A 23,955-nucleotide genomic window follows, 5' to 3' on the forward strand; every position below is an offset into this window, starting at 1 on the left:
ATGAAAGTGTTTTGAACACATCCAGGTGTTCAGAGACAGAAATGTGACACCCATGCAACAGGCTGAATTAAAGGTTCTCACAACTGTCTTGGTAAGCTTGTTGTGAGCAGCTCTCTCCCAAACCTATCAGCTTCTTTCACCCCCTTCCCATTATTCCCCTGTGAGCTCTTATCCATTATCCAGTGAATGTCAGAACCAGATTACATAAATTAGAAACCATGCCAATGACGAGAAATAGTTTACCACTGACAATGCACCCACACAAGTCAGAGAGAATTAAATGGTCCCCAAATCGGTTCCTGTCAGACAGAGCAACAGCAGTATAAATTGCTCTGTTACTGTTAGTAGAACTCCGGTTCAAAAGACAAATCATATTTGACTGAAAATGGGAACTTTGTTTCTGCTGACACCTGCTGAAAATGAGTTTCTCCATCTTTGCATTAGTTTTAGATTTCCAGAATCTGCACTCTTTCGCCTGGAAGTGACTACAGGAAACAGAAGTTGCAGAAGTTCACGTGCTTCCTTGGAATCTCTAATGATGCCTTTAATTTCCAACATTTCCACTGACCAGATCATTCCAAGCTATTGTCCAAATTCCATGGGTGGCTGCTGGTGAACAAGGGTTATCTTCTGACAGCATGTGACCTGATATCTCTCTGATACACAGCCACAACTACAGGGAGGAACTGCAACCAAAGCCATCTTCTAACATGCATCTGCATGAAACAAGCCATTCCTTTCTTGAAGATATGTTTCTGCTGTCTTCACTTGTTGCATGGTGCCCTCCAGTATGAACTTGCTGCGGTGTCTCTTATTTTGTTCATCTGCTGCATGCTACCCATCACAACACTGCACAGCAGTCTGGAGATGGGTGAGAGAGGGTGATCTACAATGCCCTCATTTCCTTCGATGAGGATGGGGAGATTATAGCAGAGGAGAAAAAGGAAGAAGAATGGGAAGCTGCAGAGAAACAAATGTCCAGGCATTAGATGGCCATCAGCAGACTGACAATAATGCAAGGACTATGTTAATGCACCAAAGACTCACCCGAGTTGTTCTGAGACTGAATAATAGATGGATTTATCTCTCACCTTCCACTGGTGGAAAATTACTGACATACTGGCTTTACCTACAACAAGTAATGAGGACATAAAAATCTGCCCATTAGCAGAATTGATAATGTTGTGACAGAGAACACAATAAGGACAAAAACTCAAAGACATTACCCAAGAGTCCAGAATGTGTATTTAACAATGAGTCAACTTGCTCCAATGGCCATTCCTACTGGGTGCTCTCTTGAAGGTGAAGGGAAGCCTGCTCAGTTGTCTCTTTACACTTGGTTGAGATGCCAGTGCCTTTCACACTTCAGTATCATGATAGGGACACGTGCTGTTACAGTCTCTTGCTGAATGAAAGATCCTTCAGTCAGAGGGACCAAGGAGGCAAACATAATGCTGGTTCCTTCCATTTGCTCCTCCATTGTCCTCTTCAACTCCTTAAGTACTTTAATACTGCTATTGCATGCTGGGTAAGTCTACTAGCAGGAATGTGACTACAGTCCACACCATGCACCACTGCACCATCAGTAACACTGAGAGTCATGCTGCAGAGTTACTCCTGCAGTGCAGGTGAGGATGTTACTCCTGCATCCAGTCAGAATCTCGAAGAGGTTGGCTATCTTGTCATGCAGTCTAATCCTAAGATATTACAGAGGACATTAATTCCTCAGTTGTGAGCCCATGCCTCTGGCTGAGTGGGAACAAATCTGCTCCTGTTCCTCTTTAAATGTGACACCTGAGGCCCAGAATAATCTCCACCTAAAGGAACAAAGCTATATCTGCCCTCTATCCTTGAATAGGGGCAGATGCCACCATTCACTGTTTGACTGCTGCTCATGTGTGAGGTGTGCTTTATCCAGAGATCTCTGACTGTATGCAAAATACTGTGCAGTTTAACCAGCTAAGGAGGCCAGTGGTAACTGGATTTCTGCTAACCATTGACCCCAACACAATTGCCCTGTGGGAGACACAGGAAGGTATTCATGATAACTTTCCCAAATTAGCAGCTACTTCAGCACACTCAATGTGATGTATAACAGTAGTCACATAGACACAATGTGGACTGCATAGGAGTGACCAAACACCTCTGACCTGGAGACTGAGATGTGAAACAATCCTGTTTTGTAATAACAAAATCCTGTATCTTGATTTCCCTTGGCTGCAATAGTACCCTTGCCAACTCCAGTGCTACCTCTTCGACTGTGGTCAGTATAGTAAGCTGGGCCATCCCACCACCTATTCAAAGCATTTGACATACATGATGTGCTCTACTTCACGACAGGATCAAGAGATGGAGAGTTAAAAAAAGCTCACCACTTCCAGCAATGTACAGACACGAAATGGCTTTCTTCAAGTATGACCTCTATTTATTTGCACTCAAGGACACTTTATCTGATATTATTGACCCTTATCCTTTCTGTCACTGCTTGCCTCCTGACCTCCACGGCCTCCTTTGAGTGTCTGCCATGGATGCAACACTTCTTCTAGATCAGAAGTCACACAACACCAGGTTATAGTTCCACAGGTTTATGTGAAAAAATGAGCTTTCAGAGTGCTTCTCCTTCATCAGGTGAAAATATTCAGCAGTGCTCTGATAGCTTGTGATTTCAAATAAATCTATTGTGTGACTTCTGACCTTGACCACCCCAGTGCAACACTAGCACCTCCACATCATCTTCTCCAAGATGGAGGCATCAGAAACAAATGGGTTCCCCAGGGGATAACCGTCCAAACCAGCCCTGACCCTTGGCTCCCTCTGTGCATCCTTTTGCAAAGACTGAGGCTGACTTTAATTTATTCCTCCTGACAGCACCACCAGATGCCTAAGACTGGGCAGTGAACTCACTTCTGGGCCAAATAGTAGCTGCCTCTTTAAAGATTGTGTGTGTGTCACTGTCACGGATGCAATGCAAAATCTGGAACTGTTTCAAGTGTTCAATCCCAACTGAAAATTTGGTGTTTACTCATGTACAACGGCAGGGTAGAGGAGGCAACATGATGGATGGTGGGTCAACTTAATTGATACATTTTAGATAGAAGAATTAGGTGAGACAAACTAATGGTATTGTTTTACAGAGTGTGCATGAACAGCGAGACCTGGGATCTCATTGAATACTCCCTCCAAATAGCCACATAAATCTCCTCCCACTATATTGTCTTATCTCAACCTTTCACCATATCTTGCTATTCATTTCTTTCTCTCTGATCTATCTAGTTTCCTTCTGAAAGCATCTTAGTTATCTTCTTCCTATGTAATGAGCTTGAGACTTGTCACTTTATCTTATTTTCTTACTGGATTCATCAATGACAGTTTTGTATTTATGGTTCAAAATGTTGAATCCTTCTGGAAATGGAAACCTTCTATTTCTATCCTGTCCAACTAATCCATCATTTTAAAGATCTCAATCAGGTCACCTCCAGTCAAAACAAACCTCCAATGGCTGTAATTACACCTTTCATGTTCCATCTTTCTAAATCTTTTTTGCATGTTGATCAGTGTTTTTTGACTTAGTTAAAATAAAAATGTTTATGCCTTTTTTTCTATTACGGAGACCAGGACACAGAACAACAAAATTTAAGGCCATAAGACCATAAGACATAGGAGTGGAAGCAAAGCCATTTGGCCCATCGAGCCCACTCCGCCATTTAATCATGGCTGATGGGCGTTTCAATTCCACTTACCCGCATTCTCCCCGTAGCTATTAATTCCTTGCAAGATGAAGAATTTCTGAAAATACCCAACGTCCCATCCTCCACTGCGCTCCATGGCAATGAATTCCACAGGCTCACCAGTCTTTGGCTGAAGAAATATCTCCTCATTTCTGTTCTAAATTGACCCCCTCTAATTTTAAGGCTGTGTCCACGGGTCCTAATCAGCCCGCTTGATGGAAACAACTTCCCAGCGTCCACCCTTTCTAAGCCACGCATTATCTTGTAAGTTTCTATTAGACCGCCTCTCAACCTTCAAAACTCTAATGAATACAATCCCAGGATCCTCAGCCAATCATCATATATTAGGCCTTCCATTCAGGGATCATCCATGTGAATCCGCTGGACACGCTATAGTGCCAGTAAGTACTTCCTGAGGTATGAGACCTAAAAGTGGACACAGTATTCTAAATGGGGCCTAACTAGAGCTTTATAAAGTCTCAGAAACATATCGCTGCCTTTATATTCCAACTCTCTTGAGATAAATGACAACATTACGTTTGCTTTCTTAGTCTCAGACTCAACTTGCAAATCAACCTTTTGAGAATCCTGGACTAGCACTCACAGATCCCTTTATACTTTGGCTTTATGAATTTTCTCACTGTTTAAAAAATAGTCCATGCACTTGCTCATGTTGAATTTCCATCAACCATTTCCTGGAACACTCTCCAAAACTGTCTAAATCTTTCTACAGCCTCCCCATCTCCTCAGTACTACCTGCCTGGCTGCCTAACTTTGTAATGTTTAGCAACATTTAAACATGGAGGTCTATGTTGTCATGAGTTTATAAGTGTCCCTGACAGACTGGAGTTTCTGGCATGTGATGTACCACATTTGGAACAGGAAATTCCAAGGATTTGCACCGCAGAATTTACACTATGATGCTATATTCGGGGTTGTGTTTATCTCTTCATTATCATCTTGTACATTCATCCTGTTGAACAAGCAGGCAAAACTGTAATTTCCAATTAAAGCCAAGTGCTAAAACACACTGTATAATGACACAAGTGAGGGAGGAGAGTGCTGCAGATCTCACAGGGCATCATCTCATTAGCCTAGAAATTACTGTTAGCAATGTGGATGGATGAACACTTAATGAGTTTGTGTGGCATTCCCCTTGTCTGTTTTTCCAATGGTGGTGTTAACCTATTCAAAACAAACGAGGTAGTGCTTGTGTTCACATTGTCAACAAAAGAATGCCAGCAACACATTAAGCATTTGCCTGAAATTGTAACTTCCAGTGAGCTGTAACACCTGATAAAGGTCAGGCCATTTATCCTGTTTGCTTTCATTTTCATGTGAGGTTGTACCGCAAAAAAAAACTGAATGGTTCTACAGCAATTAGTGAAGCTTTAGAATGTTGGTCAATCTTTTGTCACCAAGAGGTGAGGATCAGCGAGTTGAGCAGGAAGGGAAGTGTTTTTTAATTTTTAAAAAAATAACCCAAGGAACATTTCAGCCTTAACAAAAGATAAGTTTGCTGCTTGTGCATTGTTTGTAATTTTTTTTCAAGGCAATTATTCATTATACAACGTGGTACTTGCTTCTCTAAACTGATTAATTGAAAACCACTTTGATTAGTTTATGATGCCTCCAGAGGATAATGGTGGTGAATTCCATTACACAGAGATGTTGCTAAATAGAGAAATGTTACACTCTCCTGGATTAAGAAGCATAACATGGTCTGCTTGTGAGGGAGCCGGAAACAAGTTGAAAGGCAAGCTTTCACTGCCTCCAAACATTTTCCTAGTCCACATGTTCAGACAAACATTTCTGGAGCAGATAAGACATGAACCTGGCCTCCTGTCTGAACCTCAGAAGTATGAACCCTTCCACTGTACCACACCAATTGGATCAGTGGTGAATTGAATACAGATACTTCTTGATTAAGGGCTTTTTGCCAGAAACGTCGATTTTCCTGCTCCTGGTGTGCTGCCTGACCTGCTGAGCTTTTCCAGCGCCACTCTAATCTTGATTCTAATCTCCAGCACCTGCAGTCCCCACTTCTGCCCACTTTGTTGTTTGACAGCATCAGTACTTCAGATGAATCACTCGACTGATACCTCCATACATCGAAGGAGGAAGGACACTGTCATAAATCCCATGGTGATTGATTTCTAGCAGCAGTGGATATCTTGGTCATAGATACCTCTCCTTGAGCCGGGACTGAGAGACTGAGGAAAGGACAAAACGCCATACATTTCTATTAAGATTTTGTTCCAAATATTGGCACAGAAACGTTGGGGAAAGAGGCAGTTTTAAAGTAAAGGTTCATCATGGTTCATTCCGGTTTATTCCTTCAATTTTGGGAAGTGCAGTTCTGTTGAATAGCCGATTTAAAATCTTAGCACATTGAAAATGCTAACCTTTCACTGTTCCACTGAAGAAATGCTGCTCAAGGCTTTGCTAGAGATTATAATGTTCTTTATTTGTTTTTATGGTGCAGTTTTAATCGTTCTTGACCTTCTGTTGAGTGGGGTGCCTTTAAAAAGATTTGTACATGAGTAGGCAAAGATGATTAATAGGAAGCTAATTGAAGAGCACTGAGTTCACCCGAACTGCGGCGTTCCATTACGTGAACAGACACACTCAATCTCCCTACAGCACTTCGCTCGGATACATCAGTATTCTGCTCAGCTCGGAGTTAGTTAACCTTGAATTCAGTACAATTTCATAGCACTTGTGTTCTGTTGAAGAAACCTCATCACCACCTAATCAATAAACTGGATTCTCATTCAGTCTCGCATTCTTCCAGACGTGCAGCCCACACTGAGAATCAGCAAAGTCGGGCATATGACTTGAAGGGAGGAGGGAGCCAGCCATCTCGACCACAGAAAACAGTTTCAAGGACATTGCAATTACGTTGGCAAAGACAATAGGTAATATCACGGGGCTGTGATCTGCTTCAAATTGGACCTCATTTGGGAACCTTGCTTCCAGTAGGGGGTGCTCTTATGGGACGGCACGAACTCCGAGATTATCTTCATGCTTTCAGTAAAAAGCGTGGCAAACAGCTTTGCGTTTTTTGGTAAGGGATATAACGCCCCCGCCGTTCTTTGGCGGTTGTAAACTTCATGTTGAGGTCATCATTTCTCTCCACAGCAGCCTCACCCTCTCTGAGCCAGGCTGCAAACATGCCCAAGTATTCTCTTACAAAAAGTACAACGTTTCGTTTCAGCGTTGACGTCTTCAGTTCCGGCACTGCCCCCTTAAGAGTGTCATTTCTGCCAGGGCTGGATAATATCAAACGAGTCCAAGCCGTCAACGTGTGTGTGTTTGTTTTAAAAAAGGGAAGGAACTTGATTCGGTCAATGAAGGGCTTCTCCTGAAGGGATTCCCAACCATTCAGTACCAAAGCCAAAGCTTGCACCCTTTCTCAAAAAGAAGCCATTCTGTCTTTTCGGGTTGTCCTCATTCTGCATTTAACACTGCACGGTGCTAAATGCTCCGTGTTCCCGTGCAGATCTCAAAATGGTTGGTTTTTGGATTTCAGGTGCCATTTTTAATTTGATTGATTTGGAGTGATCTTCCCGAGGGCGATGGAATGTCCCGGGAGCATTCGGCTGGTGTTAACGTTCATCACGCCAGGATTTCTGCTGTGTGAATGTTGTGGTTTTGAACTTGTGAGCTGGCCCGATCATCAAAACTTGTCCTTTCGCTTCCTTTGTTTTCTTGTCGACCATGTGCACCCCTGCCATGTTCGAAAGTTTAATTCAAATGCAGGTATTATGTCAGGAATAATGCCAGTTATGTTCCCCCAGTCTACCTTTGCAAACACTGTTGTGTGAAAATTAACCTGAAACTCAACTTGAGTAGTTTTTAAGCGGTTTTTAATTGGTATTAGTGAGGGATGAAAACTGATCGCTTGAATTGACCATGAGTTGTTTGGGAGCATTGTTATAATCCACTGGGATACGGTGCCATTAAACTGAGCCCCACTATTGCTAGAGAAATACCAAGTGCTAAAGTTTGTTTTAAAAATCACGTCGGAGATGCAGGCATTGCTGGCTGGTGAAATGCCTGTTGAGCTGTTGCAGTCCATGCGCTGCAGGTAGACCCACAAATGCTGGTCGGGAGGGAATTCCAGGATTCAGACTGTACGAACCAGGTCAGGATAGTGAGTGGGTTGAGAGGTGAAGTTGCAAGCGCTGGTCCTCCCGTCCTTCCAGATGGAAATCATTGTGGATTTCGAACGTGTTGTCTGAGAAGTTGTGATGACTTTTTTTTCCCCAGTACACCTTGTGTCGCACTGCTGTTTGAGCACCTGTGGTGGAGGGAATGGAGGTTTGGAGGTACCTTTTGCATGCACAGTACCCCAATTCATCTGACATTCAGACCAAGGTTGATGTAAAGCACGAACCAGGTTTCAGTATTAAGCAAGAATTATTATTCATTATAAATAATTAGATTATAGCTACAAGTTACCAGGTATAAACCATTGGCATAAAGTACGACAAACTAAAACACTAATCCCATTATAAATTCTCCTTTACAAGCACACACTCAAACAACAAATAGGGAAAATAAATTATTTGCAGAGGTAAAGGGAACATCAGCATTATGGTCTTTGCTTCCCAATGCCATGTTGAGATGATCTGACTTTGTCTTCAGTTGCCCTTATCTCGAAGCCTCCAATGGTTTGCAAGAAGTCCAGAGCAATTGATTCACTTGAATCAATTGGAAAGTCACAGTTCACAGCAGCTGCTGAATGAAAGGTAACTAGTTTTCTTTGAGTTTATACTAAGCTTTTTACTGCAGAGTCAGATATTCAGCAGTGAAACAGACCCTTTGTTCCATGCTGACCAGATATCCTAAACTAGTCCCATTTGCCAGCACTTGGTCCATATCCCTCTAAACCCTTCCTATTAACATACCCATCCAGATGACTTTTGAATTTTGCAATTGTATCAGCCCCCACCACTTCCTCTGGCAGCTCATTCCAAACACCCACCACCTTCTGCATGAAAAAGCTGCCACTTATGTCCCTATTAACTCCTCCCCCCCCCTAGTTCTGGACTCCCCCACCCCAAAGAAAAAACCTTGTCTATTTATCCTATTCAAGCCCCTCATGATTTTATAAATCCCTATCAGGTCACCCCTCAGCCTCTGACGTTTCAGGGAAAACAGCCCCAGCCTAATCACCCCCTCCCTATAGCTCAAACTCACCAACCCTGGTGAACAGGCAATTTCTAGGGAGAACAGTAGCACACCTTTTCAGATCCTCTCTTCTGGGACTGTAGACCTTGCGTCCAGTTCCATTCTGCTCAGTTAGCTGAAAATCAATCTGCTTCACTTGTGAACAATTCCTCACCTCCCTGAGTTCACAATAATTATCTGCTCATATTCTCTGCTGTGAAAATATGCAGCCATCCAGCTAAATCCTTGTTGTTAAAAACAGTTTCTCCTTGCAGTCCACAGTTTTTCTGCAAACACAAAAATAAAAATTCACACTTCTTAGTGCAAAAGCATGGTTGAAAGTTCCGAAATCTTGTCTCCAGTCAAAATGAATTGTTGTATTTAACAGAGCCACTTATATCTCCTTCCAGATGTGATGAATGTGTGGCCACAAGTCCAGTACAGACCCAAAGTACATGATTTCAACTCGAATTTTTAAAGTCAGTTGGAAGAAGTAGTACTAAGGGTCAGCCATGATGAACCTGGATTTGGGATATTCAGTGTTTGTGCCTTCTTCCTAGATTCATTACAGTAAATGCTACAATGCTCAAAGTCTGTCTGATAAGGTGAATGCAATTCATATTCACTGACATACACTTTTGAGCATCATCCCATACTCTGTCTACCTGACCAATCATTTCATTTCTCACATCCATTAACTTTGTAACGGCACATATCCTTTTCTTTCTTGGCACATGCTCATTTATCCATCCATCACAACTGCTTAGACTGACCCTTGTGCAGTTTGCTGGTCCAGCATACATTACCCATCCTGTCACTTTTGATAAGGCGGTGGTGAGCTGCCTTCTTGAACCACTGTAATCCATCTGGTGTAGGTGCACCCACCATGCAATTAGAAAGGAAATTCCACAATTTTGACCCAGCAATAGTGAAGGAATGGATAGCGAACGTCGATTTCACAAGTTTCTTCATCTCCCTCCTCCCATCGCATCCCAGAACCAACCCTCCAACTCAACACCACCCTCTTGACCTGTCCTACCTGTCCATCTTCCTTCCCACCTATCCGCTCTACCCTCCCCTCCGACTTATCACCATCACCCCCCCACCTGTATCTATCATCGCCTTCCCAGCTACCTTCCCACCAGCCCCACCCCCACCTTCCTAATTATCTCTCAGCTCCCCCCCCATCCCACATTCCTGATGAAGGGGTTATGCCTGAAATGTTGACTCTCCTGCTCCTCCAGTGCTGCCTGACCTGCTGTGCTTTTCCAGTGCCACACTTTCAACTCTCATCTCTCGCATCTGCAGTCCTCACATTCTCCGGATATATTTCCACACCAAGTTGACACGTGACTTGGAGGGAACCTTGTAGGTAGTGGTATTCTTATGTATGCGCTGCTCTCACCTTTCTAAATAGTACTGGTCATAGGTTTGGAAAATGCTGTCTACAGATCTTTGGTGAATTTCTGCAGTGCATCTTGAAGATAGTACTGAGTGCTGCTATTGAGTGCGGTGGTGGAGGGCGTGAATATTTGTGGATATTGGTCAATCAAGCAGCCTGCTTGATGGTATCAAGCTACTTGTGTTGCTGGATCCAAGGAAGTGGGGAATATACCATTACACGCCTGACTCGTGCCTTGTAGATGGTGGACGGGCTTTGAAGAGTCAGGAGGTGAGTTACTCATTGCAGTATTCCTAGTCTCTGACTTGCTCTTGTAGGCACCATATTCTTATGGCTTATCCAGTTCTGGTCAGTGGGGTATTGATAGTGTGTGGGGGGGGGGGGGGGGAAGAGGTGGGATTCAGCAACAGTGACGCCTTGAATTTTGAGGGATGATGGTTAAATTCTCTCCTCTTGTAGATGGTCATTTCCTATCACTTCTGTGGTATAAATATTATGCCACTTGTCAGCCCAGACCTGGATATTGTCCACTTCTTGCCATTTTTGACATAATCAGTATCTGAGGAGTCATGAACGGTGTTGACCATTTGTGCAATTATTAATGAACAGCCCAGGTTACTGCTAAAGCAGCTAAAGATGTTTGGGTTGAGGACAACACCAGGTTACATGACCTTGATGTCAACAATGAGTAAATATGACCATACATGCAACAAAGTTTCCAAGTAATTCTGGATTTATTTCAAAACCATTTATTCATTGTGGTGCAGAATTGTAAGATGTCCAAATCTTGCATCATTGCGGATATTTATGTTTCACTGCATTTGTTTAGACATATATGTTGAGTTTTCATCTAATTGACATTTCACAAGGGAGCAATGGTAGACAAGAGTGAAGGGCTAGTTGGACAGCACAGCCTTCCCCAACCCCTGCTGAGTCAGGAACCACTGCCACATCCTAGTGGCCATCACTGAAAAGGGGCATTCCCAAGGCGCCGCAGAATATCTGTATACTACAGACTTTTGGTGCATGATATCCATAGTTGCAGAGAGATTAAATGATTTGACATCACAGTATTTGTGACAGGCTTAAATAGAGCATTTCACACTGGAATATTAATTGCAGCAATCAAAATCATAGAGTCATACAGTATGGAAACAGACCCTTTGGTCCAAATCGTCCATGCTGACCAGTTTTCTGCAACTGAACTATCCCCATTTGCCCACATTTGGCCCATATTTCCCTCAACCTTTCCTATCCACATACTTATCCAAATGACTTTTAAATGTTGTAATTGTATTCGCCTCGACCATGTTCTCTGTGGAACAATGGATCCAGTCCAAAGAATCTTGAGTTTAATGACAACAATCAACAGTAATTTGTGTTTCCGTGGTGCTCTTGACAAAGTGAAACCCCCAAGGCACTATCAAACAGAATTTACATAAGAGAGCAATCCCAAATACTGTTGTGAACAAAGAGTTTTAAGGATTATTTTGAATCATAAAATCACAGATCCCTACGGTATGGAAGTAGGCTATTCGGCCCATAGAGTCCATGCATGAACTCGGACATATTTGACAGTAGCCATGTAGACTCTCGGTGTCAACATGCCTGACAGCTGAAATCAAGTGAACCATAACTCCTCTTCAGCCCTCAGAAAGCTGCATTGATCTTCAACAAGCTGCACTTCAGCAGAGAAGTTAAAAATGGAATGTGGCGAAGCAGAGGAAGGAATTGTAGAAACATTGGTCACAGAAGTGATGACTCCACTCAGAATTCAGCCACGTCTCACTTACTGATCCAAAGTTAGTACCTGACATACTGACTCCTCTCTCGATTCCCAAGTTTTCCTTTCTGTAGACAAGTAGCGAAGACTTTGATAGGGCCCTTGTGGTTATTGGCCAAGGGTACCTCAGCAGCCAGAAGACCTCTGAGAGCCGCCTTCTCTCACTGAAATCATAGTCTGCACCATGTGGGAGAAGGAAGGGAAAGACAAGGCTATTGAGACAAAGGTGTCCATTTGGCTGTGTGAGAAAAAGTTTTGTCATCAGGTTTTAGCCAGTTAAATAACCTTTATTAGTTTGTACCAGTCTCAGATTGCTTTCTGGGTTGCTGAGTGGTAACTCAACTTTTCAGTTGCTTGTCAATGAACAGAAGTAGTAAATTGATGACAACAGATGTTCAGTGGTCAGTTGGTTCGCTCCAAGATGCTTTATAACAATGGATTGACAATTTGAAGGGAGGGTGGATAGTGAAAGTGGCTGTTTCTGCTGGTGGTCATGTTCCTCTGAGATTTAAGGGAGCCAAGGCATTGAGCCTCAATTCCTCCAAAATTAACCTTTTACCACCTGTGCTGTGAACTCTCCATTTTGCAGAGGAAGGTAAGAAAGCAGTTGTGAGCAGTAACAACTTATTGCTGCATTCATCTGGTGAACTCAATGAATTACCATTCTCTTCCAGAAAATGACTTGTCGTCTGTCTATTATCTACAAAGAATAAGTTACTTTGAAAAATTCTTCTGTCTTGAATGTATTGGCTGGCCTACAACAGTCATGTGACCTCTACCTGTTCTGAAACTTGCTTTCAATTTTTGTTTTTTAGCAGCCACTATTTGAAACATAGTCTCAGAAGTCTGTAGCTGAGATTGAGTAAGTAAACTTTCAGAGCTGTAAGAGAACTGGCGACTGCATTAAAATAGTAAAGGAAGAACTAAAATCACCGTTTATAACCATGAATCAAAATTAGTGCGAATTTTCAACCACAGCAATAACAGAAGTTGCTGGAAAAGCTCAGCAGATCTGGCCGCATCTGTGAAGAGAAATCAAAGTTAATGTTTCTGGTCCTATCACCCATCCTTGGAACTGATGGTAGCTTGGAAAATGTCAGTAATATGAAGCATATTGCAAAGTCAGCCCCGCAGAGCTCTTTCTAACTCATTCTTGAAAATATTGAAAGTTTTCTATTTATGTCAATACATGACCCCCCCAATCCCATGCACTTTAATTTTACATGCTTATCTCTTTGTGAGACCTTATCAAAAGCCTTCTGAAAATGCAATTAACCACACTGGATTTGTGAACAACCAAGCTTTTGCCTAATTTGTCATCAGACCGTGAACTTCTTCACTAGCTCATGGTTCAGGATAAGCAGTCACATTGGGAATGAAATGTAATCCAGCCAATGACAGTCATGCCAGACCCAGGAAATTAAAAGCAGTTCTGAAGCCAGAATTAGTAACAGGAATGAGTGACAAAATCAGGATGAAATGACAGAAAGTCAAGTTTCATCTTGATAAAGCTGCCAAGTCATTGCAAGAGCTCAGCACTGGAGAGCCTGTCAGAGAGAACATATTCAACATTTTCAACATGAGTCAGCCAAAGTAGCAACTTCTGGGACACATGCAGAGCAAAGCAGTTACTATTCCCAAGTATACACAGTGAAGTAAATGGCCACATGTACTATCGCAACATTTCAGACATCTGTGTGCAATACAAGAAACTCTGCTTTTATTGTGGGAAACAGATCAGAAAGATATCATTTCATTGCAAGTGTAGAGACTGGGAGTGCAACTGACTAGAGTTGACAGTTTTTTAACTGAATGAGAAATTTTCTTTGTGACCACGTATGTTGGATAACTTGCATAACAATGCATGCACTGACATTTGTAACTTAATTTCTTTGGTATTTTTATGAAAATGAGCAATTTAGAGAAATGCAATTGTCCCCTTTAGTATACTCCCTTACCACCCGACGCCTGGAGGAAGAACGCTTCATCTTCCGCCTCGGAACCCTTCAACCTTAGGGCATCAATGTGGACTTCACCAGTTTCCCCATTTCCCCTCCCCTCCCTCCCCCCCCACCTTATCCCAGTTCCAACCTTCTAGTTTAGGACCATCCTCATGATCTGTCCAACCTGTCAATCTTCCTTCCCATCTATCCGCTCCACCCTCCTCTCTGACCTATCACCTTCATCCTCACCTCCATCCACCTATTGCACTCTCAGCTACCTTCTCCCCAGGCCCACCCATCCTCCCATTTATCTCTCCCAGTCTAATCCCTGATGAAGGGCTTTGAAACGTTGATTTTCCTGTTTTACAGATGCTGCTTTTCCAGCACCACTCTAATCTTGACTCTAATCTCCAGCATCTGCAGCACCCGCGTTTGCCTGGTTTGTTTTAGTCATGTGACCTTTACCTTTGCTGTTAATAACTGTCAGCAATCTATGGCAGTTATTAAAAAACAGCACTTGTGACAAAAAGAGAGTTTTGGAAAGTTGAACACAACAATGATGTTTCCATGTCAATTTTGCATATCTTGTCATAGTTGTGGTCTTTGAAAGGTGATGTCAAAGGAATCTTAACAATTTTCTGCATTGCATCTTATTGATCATTCACGTTGTGTAATTGTTGGATGAGCTACTAAGTAAGTTTCTTTGTTCTGGATCATGTCAAATTTCTTGTATTGGCTTTATTAATTCAGGCAAATGGAGAGTATTCCAACACATTTCAAGTCAGACAGAATAGAGCTATTGTGCAGTTAGGAGGAGGAGCCATGAGGAAAATTATTGTCTCAGGAACAGCCCACAAGCAAAAGACTCCAGCCCACTTCTCAGATGTAGTCTCCTGAAATTCACAGACAATGTTTTGCGAAGGAACATCAAGGGGCATCAAGAAGAATGCAAAAGTTTCCCTTCGCAGTTTTTGTCTTTCTGGCACTGTTGGTTTCTCAACCCAAATCATTTTTCCTTTCTTGCCTCAGTGACTTAGGTTGATGCTATGGCAACAATGGAAATACGTGCAATGCACTGTTGTGAAGCTCTGCGTAGTACTTCGGTATTCTGTTTAAAAATTCACTTTAAACATCAATGCCCAAACTACTAATTTGATGAGGATTAGAAAACAATTACTGTTGTGCAGCAGAAGATAAATTTGAGTTGAATAAATAGGCGAATTACATCAACCCTCAAAAGGTGCATCTCCTATTTTTTTTTCTCACAAGGATTTTGAAAGATTTATTTACAATACATGGAGCATCAGATTATTGAGCCAATGCACCTTGCCTGTAATAAAGAGATTGTCATCACTCCCTTCTTTATTCCAAGTGCAGCAAATTGTAAATGACCATTTACAAACAGAAACATATCGAAAGCACTTCAGAAACATTCTGTGAGATTCTGTTTTTCTATCCTTCAGCACCTGACACTTCTATGTAATCAAATAATAGTTCTTCCTTTTTCCTTTGAATTACATATTCGTCTTTACTATTTTCAAAACAAATCTTTCTATTAGTTAGAAACTTGCATTTTTCTGTTAGCAGCTTTTTTCAGTTTCGTGGTCATAGATGGTGTAGCAACTTCAATGAGAAGCAGTGCACTTGTAACATGCGCATTTTCTTGTTTTGGCATCACTGTTCTCAAGAGGGAAAAAATAAGGATGTTATCCCCAGAGAGAATGGAAGAGGATAAGAGAACAAAGACACTCAAACCACTCACTGCTTTCTTTCCCTGTGTCTGTCCTGGCCTAGCCAAGAAATCTAAATCAGTGAAAGCAAGTGAATGGAAGATAGAGTAGATCCAACCCTTTCAAAGATTGGGTTACCAGTGAATCAAGAACTGCAATCTATTCTCAAGGCCCCAAGTTTACTATTGCAGCCACCAGACATGCTTGAGAATGTATCAGTCCTCAGTTTTCTCCTCCATACCAATGCATAAGCACCTCGCAAAACATGTCCAGCAGCCAAAAACAGGTACATTTTTATCTCTGTCTCTTTCTCAGTTTTTTTGTTCAGCATGTTTATTTGGAAGCACTAGCTTTCAGAACACTGTTCCTTCATCAGGTGGTTGTGGAGTATAAGATTGTAAGACATGGAAATTATATCAAAAGTTTACAGAGTGCTAAAACTGAAATTATGTCTTGAAAAAGACCTGGATTGTTTGTTAAATCTCTCATCTTTTAGAATGAACATGTTGGTTTCAGTTCTTTTGTATATAAATCACAGAACTGTTTTAAAGTTGCATTCTCAAGTGAACTTAAACAATTGGTATCATGTCGGCCCAGATAATGCATTTAAGGTGTGAGGTGCCCTGTGTGAGTGAGACTGTCACACTATAGGTGACCCCACTGTACTACAAACACACACACACACAGATGCACGCACATCCACACTCCTACAGACGCACCCATTCACGCAGACCCTCCCTCATACACAAGCTCTTTTTCAGACTGGAGGCCTGTGGCCAGTGGAGTGTCACAAGGATCAGTACTGTGTCCACTACTTTTCATCATTTATATAAATTATTTGAATGTGATCATAAGAGGTATAGTTAGTAAGTTTGCAGATGACACCAAAATTGGAGGTGTAGTTGACAGCGAAAGAGGTTACCTCTGATTACAATGGGATCGTGATCAGATGGGCCAATAGGCTGAGGAGTGGCAGATGGAGTTTAACTTAGATAAATGTGAGGTGCTTCATTTTGGGAAAGCAAATCTTAGCAGGACTTATACACTTAATGGTAAGGTCCGAGGGAGTGTTGCTGAACAAACAGACCTTGGAGTGCAGGTTCATAGCTCCTTGAAAGTGGAGTCGCAGGTAGATAGGATAGTGATGAAGGCATTTAGTATGCTTTCCTTTATTGGTCAGAGTATTGAGTACAGGAGTTGGGAGGTCATGTTGTGGCTGTACAGGACATTGGTTAGGCTGCTGTTGGAATATTGCTTGCAATTCTGGTCTCCTTCCTATCGGAAAGGTGTTGTGAAACTTGAAAGGGTTCAGAAAAGATTTACAGGGATGTTGCCAGGGTTGGAGGATTTGAGTTATCGGGAGAGGTTGGATAGGCTGGGGCCGTTTTCCCTGGAGTGATGGAGGCTGAGGGGTGACCTTAAAGAGGTTTATAAAATCATGGGCATGGATAGGATAAATAGACAAAGTCTTTTCCCTGGGGTGGGGGAGTCCAGAACTAAAGGGTATCAGTCCTGCTAAGATTTGCTTTTCCAAAATGCAGCACCTCACTTTTATCTGAATTAAACTCCATCTGCCACTCCTCAGCCCATTGGCCCATCTGATCAATACTCCGTTGTACTCCAAGGTAATCATTTTCACTGTCCACTACACCTCCAATTTTGATGTCATCTGCAAACTTACAAACTGTACCTCCTATGTTCACATCCAAATCATTTATATAAATAATGAAAAGTAGTGGACCCAATACTAATCCTTGGCACTTCACTGGTCACAGGCCTCCAGTCTGAAAAGCAACCCTCCACCACCACCCTCTGTCTTCTACCTTTGAGCCAGTTCTGTATCCAAATGGCTAGTTCTCCCTGTATTCCTTGAGATCTAACCTTGCTAACCAGTCTCCCATGGGGAACCTTGTTGAACGCCTTACTGAAGTCCATATAAATCATGTCCACAAGCGCTGCCCTGATCAATCCTCTTCATTACTTCAAAAACTTCAATCAAGTTGGTGAAACATGATTTCCCATGCACAAAGCCATGTTGACTATCCCTAATCAGTCCTTGCCTTTCCAAATACATGTAAATCCTGTCCACAGGATTCCCTGGAACAACTTGCCCACCACCGACATCAGGCTCATTGATCCATAGTTCCCTGGCTTTTCCTTACCACGTTTTTAAAACAGTGGCACCACGTTAGCCAATCTTCAGTCTTCTGGCATCTCACCTGTGACTATCCATGATACAAATATCTCAGCAAGGGGCCGAGTAATCACTTCCTTAGCTTCCCACAGAGTTCTCGGGTACACCTGATCAGGTCCTGGGGATTTATCCACGTTTATGCATTTTATGAATCCAGCACAATACTTCTGTAATATGGACATTTTTCAAGATGTCACCATCTATTTCCCTATATTCTGTATCTTCCATGTCCTTCTCCACAGTAAACACTGAAGCAAAATACTTGTTAGTATCTCCCCCTCTCCTCTGGCTCCACACAAAGGCTGCCTTGTTGATCTTTGAGGGGTCCTATTCTCTCCCTAGTTACTCTTTTGTCCTGAATAAATCCGTTTGGATTCTCCTTAACCCTGTTTGTCAAAGTTATCTCATGTCCCCTTTTTGCCCTCCTGAATTCCCTCTTAAGTATACTCCTACTGCCTTTATACTCTTGCAAGGATTCACTCGATCTCTGCTGTCTGTACCTGACATTTGCTTCCTCCTTGTTCTTGACTAAAACCTCAATTTGTCTCGTCATTCAGTGTGCCCTACACCTACCAGCCTTACCTTTTGCCCTAACAGGAACATACTGTCTCTGGACTCGCATTATCTCATTTTTGAAGGCTTCCCTTTACCTGCAAGCATTAGCACCGTGTCAACTTTTGAAAGTTCTTGGCTAATACCGTCAAATTGTCCTTCCTCCAAGTTAGCACTTAAACCAGTCTATCCTTTTCCATCACTATTTTAAAACTAATAGAATTATGGTTGCTGGCCCCAAAATGCACCCCCACTAACATCTCAGTTACTTGCCCTGCTTTATTTAGAGTCATGAGTCCTACAGCACAGAGACAGGCCCTTTGGCCCAAACTGGTTCATGTTGACCAAAGGCATAGTCCGACAGTGACCAAAATGTCCATCCACACTAACCCCATTTCCCTGCATTGGCCCATATCCTTCTAATCCTTTCTGATCTATGCCTTTTAAATGTTGTTAATGTCCCTGCCTCAACCACTTTTGCTGGCAGCTCATTCCATATGCATACCACCCTCTGTAAAAAAAAAAAAAATGTTGCCCCTCAAGTTTCCTTTTGTTCTTTCCCCTCTAACCTTAAACTGATGCCCTCTAGTCCTTAATTTCTCAACTCTGGGAAAAAGACTGAGTGCACTCATCCTATCCATTCCACTCATGATCTTCTATACTACTGTAAGATCTCCCCTCGGTCTTCTACGCTCTAAACAAAAACATCCCAGCTTGTCCAACCTCTCCCTATAACTCATTGAGTCCAGGCAACATCCTTGGAAATTTCTTTGCACTCTTTCCAGTTTAATAACATCCTTCCTATTGGCAAGGCAACCAGCACTGAACGCAATACTGCAAGTGCAGCCTCACCAATGTCCTGTACAACTGCAACAAAACTTCCCAACTTCTCTACTCAGTGTTCTGACTGAAGGCCAGTGTGCTAAAAGCCTTCTTCACTGCCCTGTCTATCTGTGACTCCACTTTCAGAGAACTGTGCACCTGAACTCCCAGATCCCTCCGTTCCACTACCTTACCATTCACAATGAAACTCTGCCTTGATTTGACTTTCCAAAAGTAAGACCTCACACCTATCCATATTAAACTCCATTTGCCATTTCTGGGCCCATTTTCCCAACTGATCAAGATCCTGCTACAACTTCTGATAAGCTTCCTCACTGTCCATGATACCGCCTATTTTAGTGTCATTTCCAAAGAAGGGGTCAAGTTTTGCAACTTCTCTCGACGGTGCATCCACATACTGAATCAGAAAATTTTCTTGTACACACTTAACAAATTCCTCTCCATCGAGACCCTTAACACTATGGCAGTTCCAGTCTTTGTTTGGAAAGTTAAAATCCCATAACCACCCCATTATTCTTAAAAATTTGTTTCTGAATTTCCCTCTGACTACTGGGGTGTCCAGAGTACAGTCCCAATAATGTGATCATCCCTTTATTATTTCTCAGTTCCACCTAAATAACCTTCCTGGGCATAGTGTACACTGCCATAGTTCACATCACTGGAATGGCTCAGAAGTGACAGAAAATAATTGTGTTTGCATCGTACCAGGAAAATCCATTGTTTCAAAAAACACACTTTGGTTCTAAACTTGGTGTTGCATAAAAACCATTTTCTGTTCTCACTTATCTCTTCACCTGTGGATTGAATTATGTAATTTGATCATGATTCACTTTTTTCAAAACAGTTATGGATTTCTTTTTTCTTCTGAATGCCCTTAATCACCAGTTTTTCACTGTGGGACTATGCCTTTGGTGCCCTCTGTTCAAAATTCCTTCTCAAGGCCAACAAGAGATGGACAATAAATTCTGGCTCATACGGCCAAGACCACATCACCTGGATAAGTAAATAAAACACTGTCCCACCACTGTTTTGGGTCTCCTGCCTCAGTTGCCACATCCATTCCTAGCAGAATAAATCTATGGCTGAGCAATCAGTAAACATGAGCAGCAGGCTCTTCTTATTCTATTCAACTCCTCAAAGAAGGAGTCACTGCTGCTGCTGGTAATACAGTTAGGGTTTCACTACAGCCTATTGTGGAGCTTAGGCAGCTCTTGGTCACATTCACTAACTGTGGAAAGTTTTTCTCATTTTTGTTTGCTTACTTATAACATAGATCCCTGTGTTTTAATTAGGTGGTGAGATGCAGGACACAGGATTGGAATGGTCTCAGCAGTGCTCTGTGAGGTGTAACATTAATAATAAATAAGAACAAAGGAGATTGCAAACACCAGATTGAATCCATCTGATCATCTTGGTTTTCTTGTGTTACTACCCATGCCCTTGTCGTTGTTCCAGGAAGGTTCTGGAAATTTGGGTGACAGCAAGCTTATTACATAATCGTAGAAGGATGAAGGCCTGACAGGGCACTTCGTCATTGTCCCCCATCTGTCTGACAACACACTTCAATAACTTTGCCTTCAGCCACTAGGACCACTGATGCAGCTCCCAACCTGCTTCTAAATGTGACTTAAAGACAGTGATCTTTGAAAACTTGTTGATACTCTTGAATCAAGCTTGGAAACTGAATTGTTAGAGATCACTTAATCACATTAAGAAATGTACAACAACGAATGGGAAAAGCATTAGTCTGTTGCAATTCTACCCTTGGGATCATTCATGCATCTTAAAGAATTCTTAACCTGTCTTATCAGAGGATTCCATTTTACAGTTACCATTTACTGCCACGAATTTGCCCGTTTAAAAGGTCCACTTGCTCCACAATTTAGCAGTTTTCTGAACTTGGCTGAATGTAAAAACGGAGACCCGAGAGTATTTGCGCTCCACATTCAAGCCTGTTGTCTCAACAAACCGACTATCTGCTGAAGGTGAAGCTGAAGATAAATAAATCTTTATTCGAGAGTAGGAGCCACACGAGATAATGATGGTTTGAAATGTAAAACTCTTTGAATTGCAACAAATGTCGGAACCAGAAACAGGAGACAGTCTCTTTTCAATAACTCACTCACTCCTTTTAAAAAGCCATAGCGAACCATCTATGCAACAGTATCCGATTCGAGCTAGACTGGGATGAATGGGGAACTGAACAAAGACTTCCTGTGTATTATTTGTTTACGGTCTGCTGCATTTAGTTGTGATACCGAGACACCGCTATCATCCCAATATCAGACCATGAGATGACACTGCACCATTACACAAAACAGAGCAAATAAAAATGTAAGGTGGGAACAAGAGGTCTCCTTGAAAAAGTTAAACAATTGATTCAGACAGTGTTTGGCTTGGGATACAATTGCCTGTAACACTAAACAACATGTGCCTCTCTGCCACCAAACATGATTTACTGAGACCACAGTAAGGAAGGGATCAAGCCTGTCAAATGCGAGACAGATGGAATGTAATTTCAACCTTTTGTTTTTGCTTGACATAGTTGATGCTTCAGACATGCTGCAAATTTTTAAACCGGTCGTACAGGACCTATTTGCTAATTGTAACTTTCAAACAGCAACTGTCACATTTGGGTGTGAAAATAATTCATTGTCTACGTTTCCACTGAGACTCTGTTTCTCTCCAGGGTCTCCTGTGCATCGTAAGCAAGAAATGTATCCTGTCCAAATCACTGGCAGCACCAACAGCCACTTGTTTTAGGTTTGTTTCTATTTTGGTGTACGGGGGTTGATGTCGGGAGAAATTTTAAACTAAAAGGAGTGATCATGATTTTAGTGTGGGAGAAAGGAGCATTTCTAATTCTTTACAGCCAGAATGCATTCAAGAAAAAGCTTAGGTCAAACACAGGTAAAAATGTTATTGTTTTGTCTGAATAAGCAGTATGAATTTGGGAACAGTATTGGAGAGAAACTGAAAATACTCTCAACAGTGGATCTTAGACTGGTAGGACTGGATGTAGTTGTTCAAACATTGTCCTTTCACTCACTGAATTTAGGTGTGAATGAGCTCAGCATCTTTCCCATTGGCTAAAATGAAATGGTTACAGAAGTCATCTGAATCCATACTTCCTGTGTGTACAGAACTCTTCAAGAGCAAAGACTGAGAAACCCTGATCAGCAAGCATGATCATCTATGGTGACCCATTTTAAACTTAGTCAAACCTTTATTTGATCATAAATAAATCAATTTACTTTTGGGGAATCACAAAAGGCATTATTATGGCGAAGAAGCAGTTGCAGAAATTAATGCATTTTGTGATGAGCATAAATTTAGCAAATTGGCCTTATTACTGGGAAAAAAAAGTGTAATAGAGTATAAGGCTCCATTATGCTGAGCTCAGAGAAATATGTGATTGCAATGAATGCAGATTATTTGCTTTCAAGCATTGAGGACGTCCATTCACATTTAAGGAATCAAGAATTATTGTTCTCTGATGAGAAACAGGACATTGTGCCAAAATGGCAGTGAACACTATCAATTGGTATCCATAAAAATAAACAGAAATTCACTGGGCCAACAATTATAGATGGGACATTCAGTCCTGATCTGTTTGATATTTTACAATTCAAATTATCCACTCGATTTTTACTTGCAATCACAATATTCTGCATGGAGCACAATAGGGATAACTGATCTATTGGAAGTGCTCTGCCAAGCAAAAGAGCTGGGTCAAAGTTGAATTCATATGGTTTGGCTGGATAGATGGTCTTCAGTTTTGATGAGAAGTAGTTGAACACATTACAAGTTTCTCAATGGACATCTCAATTTGCTCTTCTCCATTCACTGTAACCTGAGTGACAATGACAAATTAGGAGAAAGTTTTACAGTTCTCTGCTGTGCTCATCACTTTACATTTGTGTAAAAGAAACAACACGAGACATCTATAAGTTTTCCTCGAAGATTCCACGGGGCAGCATTCTGTCAAACAGATCAGATAGTGCAACTGAGCATTGTATTCCCTGTCTGTGTTCAAATCACAGCTGAATTATCTCCACTAATCTGGTTCCTTGGAATTATTTAATCATTTTGCAAAATCAGGAATGACTATCCTTTAGAAAGTTCATTGTTATGATCAATGTGGTGTCACTGCTCTGAGTGGGGATTATGAAAGAGAAAAATATTAGTGTGAGCTGCAGCTGAAATAGAGAGAAAACTGATGCAGGAGTGGTCATGCCTGTTAATTTAGTTGGTTTCACATAAACCATGGTTATGTTTTTGAACAAATGTTCAGCTGACTGAATATAGGTTTTGAGGAACCCGGATGCTAAATGTTAACTCTGATTTCTGTTCACAGATGCTGCCAGACCTGCTGAACTTTTTCAGCAATTTCTGTTTCTGTCACTGAGTACAGTCTATTCGGATATAACACGATAGTTCATTTCTGTACGATCCACATTATAAGAAAATCACGTAATAGCAGCACCATTTAAACTAATGGGACTGGAATTGCGTTATAGCCAATACAGGTAAGGGAAGTTTACATTCTCCAAATAATGGTCTAAATTCTTCAATTGTGTTATAGCTAATTCGTGTTGAAAAAAA

At 41.7% G+C, this 23,955-nt stretch overlaps 1 long non-coding RNA gene across 3 annotated transcripts in view; it reads left to right on the top strand.

Moving 5' to 3' along the window:
• The first annotated feature begins 4,571 nt into the window (after window positions 1-4,571).
• The window catches only part of LOC122543152 (uncharacterized), a 149,755-nt gene continuing 130,371 nt past the window's right edge, over window positions 4,572-23,955 (top strand). Inside the window, exons 1-3 of one of the 3 annotated variants that reach the window (XR_015754957.1) lie at window positions 4,572-6,646; window positions 22,040-22,113; window positions 23,708-23,879. This is a non-coding gene — a long non-coding RNA (uncharacterized LOC122543152). Of the gene's footprint in view, window positions 6,796-22,039; window positions 22,114-23,707; window positions 23,880-23,955 lie in introns of all 3 variants that reach the window. The other 2 variants (XR_015754955.1, XR_015754956.1) reach the window with 2 other exon arrangements.

This window comes from Chiloscyllium plagiosum, unplaced genomic scaffold, assembly GCF_037043375.1.
Source record: "Chiloscyllium plagiosum isolate Xiang-an unplaced genomic scaffold, Cpla_swu_hap1 HiC_scaffold_48, whole genome shotgun sequence".
NCBI lineage: Eukaryota > Metazoa > Chordata > Chondrichthyes > Orectolobiformes > Hemiscylliidae > Chiloscyllium > Chiloscyllium plagiosum.